Below are 3,240 nucleotides of genomic sequence, written 5' to 3' on the forward strand. Positions count from 1 at the left end.
GTGCTCTAGCAACGAGAAGCCACTGCAATGAGAAGCCCGCAAAACACAATGAAGAGTAGCCCCTCGATCACCACAACTAGAGAAAGCCTACGTGCAGCAACGAAGACCCAACGCAGCCAAAAATAAAATAAAATAATAAATTTATTTAAAAAACAAAGAGAGAGACAGGCAGAGTGAGACTTCACACACACAGAGAAGGTGTCATGAAGACAGAGGCAGAGACTGCAGGGATGCGGCCACAAGTGAAGGAATGCCTGCAGCCTCCAGAAGCTTGGCCTCCAGAAAGAGGCCAAGAAAAGTTCCCCTCCAGAGCCTCTGGAGGGAGCACAGCCCTGCTGCCACCTGAATTTTGGCCCAGTGGGATGGATTTCTGACTTCCGGCCCCCAGAACTGTGAGAGAACAAATTACCACAATTTTAAGCCACCAAGTTTGTGATAATTTGTTACAGCAGCCTCAGGAAACTAATAGATTGACAAATTCAAGTTTAAAAGAAAAGCATGCATATAGAAAATAATTTCTTTTTCTTTTCTTTTTTTTTTTTTGGCCGTGCCACACAGCTCGCAGGATCTTAGTTCCCCAACCTGGGATCGAACCCACACCCTCAGCAGTGAAAGTATGGAGTCCTTACCACTGGACCACCGGGGAATTCCCTAGAAAATAATTTCTTAATGTGATATAAAAAGACCTATACAGTTGATCCTTGAGCAACACTGATTTTAACAGCACGGCTCCACTTATACTGTACTTGGATTTTTTCCAGTAGTCAGTGTTACAGTACTGCATGACACGCAGTTAGTTAAATCCTCGGTTGCAGAACCTCTGATGTAGAGGAACCACAGATAAGGAGGAACTGCATATACAGAAAGCGGACTACAAGTTACATTCAGATTTTTGACTGCGCCGAGGGTCAGCGCCCCTAACACCTGAATTGTTCAAGGGTCAACTGTAAACCCACTTTCATTAAATTTCAGAATGTTAAGAACATTCAGAATGAAAATACAAGCTACAGATTAGAAGACATTTGTCATATAAATATTCTACAAAGGATTTCTATCCAGAATATGGAAAGAACTCCTTCAAATTAATGAAAAAGACCAACAACTCAAAAAGTTTTAAACGGCCAAAAGTCTTGAACAGGCCCATCACAGAAAAGGATGTCCAAATGACCAACAAGCACATGAAAATGTGCTTAATGTCACTGCAAGTTAAAATCCCAATGAGAGGACTTCCCTGGTGGCGCAGTGGTTGACAGTCTGCCTGCCGATGCAGGGGACACGGGTTCGTGTCCCGGTCCGGGAAGATCCCACGTGCCGCAGAGCGGCTGGGCCCGTGAGCCACGGCCGCTGAGCCTGCGCATCTGGAGCCTGTGCTCCACAACGGGAGAGGCCACAACAGTGAGAGGCCCGCGTACCGCAAAAAAAAAAAAAAAAAATCCCAATGAGACAATGGTATACCACTACACCCTTATACTACCAAGTGCTGGTGAAGATAAGGGACAGCTAGCACTCTCATACACTGCTGGTGAGAGTGCAAATTGGTACAACTACTTAGGAAAACTATTTTACAGTACCTACTAAAGCCAAACATATACACACACACACACACACACATATATATATACTATAATTCAGAAATTCCACTCATGAACATATACACAAGATAATGTGCTTATATCCACCAAAAGACACAAACTGAAATGTACAAGAATAGCCATCAAGAGTAGAATGGATAAAAATTTGCAGTATGTTTATATAATGAACTAATATAGAGCAAAGAAAAAGAATGAACTCCTACTGTACCCAACAACAGAAGTGAACCTCGCAGACCTAATGTTGAACAAAAGAAGCCTGACACAAGATGGTACACACTGTACGATGACATTTTTTTTTTTTTTTTTTTTTTGCAGTACGCGGGCCTCTCACTGTTGAGGCCTCTCCCGCTGCGGAGCACAGGCTCCGGACGCGCAGGCTCAGCGGCCATGGCTCACGGGCCCAGCCGCTCCGCGGCATGTGGGATCTTCGCGGACCGAGGCACGAACCCGTGTCCCCTGCATCGGCAGGCGGACTCTCAACCACTGCGCCACCAGGGAAGCCCTGTACGATGCCATTTTTATGAAGTTCAAGAACACGGGAAACCAAGCTCTAGTGGTAGAGGTTAGACTTGCGGCGTCCTTGTAAGGGTTATCTGCTGGGAGGGGAGCAGCTCCCACAGGGGAGCTGACCGGTGTGCTGGAAGTGTTCTAGATCTTAACCTGGAGGGAGGGCAGTTATACGGATGTAGACGGAAGCAAAAGAGATTGATTGAGGTGTACACTTCAGAGGCATGTTCTTTACTGTATATAAGTTAGATCTTAATAAAAAAAGAACATTAAATTTTTATCTTAAAGAAATGGCAGAAAGGTAGTAAGGTTAACGTATCACATTTAAGAGTCAGGAAACTGGTATGGCATTCGAGTTTCACTAAAAAATGGTCTTATGAAAACTGATTGTCCTCATTTGCAAAATTGGAATATTAATATCTACCAACCTCCTATGGCAATTAAGGGCATTAGATAATGTGTAAGTATTCTTGAATTCCTATAAGAGAAGCCTCATATAAATATAAGGTAACATTTTGGGTGACACATTCCAAGATCTCATTTTCACTTAAGTAATCTCTTACAGATACTACCTCCTGTCTTTTAAGTTACAGTCGCTAAACCCATAAAGTAAATGAAAGTGGAAACTTGAGTTATGCCAGCAACAAATTGATAAACTGAGGCTCCAGGAGGGCCGCCTCTTATTCTTTCTATGACCCTTCTGAAGGGTGATCATCATAAAATGAAAAGTTAATACTTACTAAATCTTCCTGAAGGATTCAGAATCTACTTACAGGATTTTCAATTCCAGAGACTCCAATCAAAGATTTATAAACAGCCTCAAGCCCTAATACCATCCTGCTTATCTGCTTCTTTCTGAGGGTTAAACAATAACCAGGTGTAGTCATATCTATGTACACAGCATGGTTGAAATCATATAATTCCTCTAAATCTGAGCCGCCTAATGTGGTAGCACTGGCCATATGTAGCTATCAAGCACTTGAATTTGGCTAATCTGAATTGGTTTGTCCTCTAAGTGTAAAATACACACCATTTTCAAGAGAGTGTACACAGAAAAAGAATGTAAACTATCTCATTGATATTTTTATATTGATTACATGTCAAAATGATAGTATGTCTAATATACTGGGTTAAATAAGAT

The sequence above is a fragment of the Delphinapterus leucas genome, chromosome 2 (genome assembly GCF_059928025.1).
Source record: "Delphinapterus leucas isolate spDelLeu-1000000601 "Yukka" chromosome 2, BTC_Dleu_Yukka2, whole genome shotgun sequence".
NCBI lineage: Eukaryota > Metazoa > Chordata > Mammalia > Artiodactyla > Monodontidae > Delphinapterus > Delphinapterus leucas.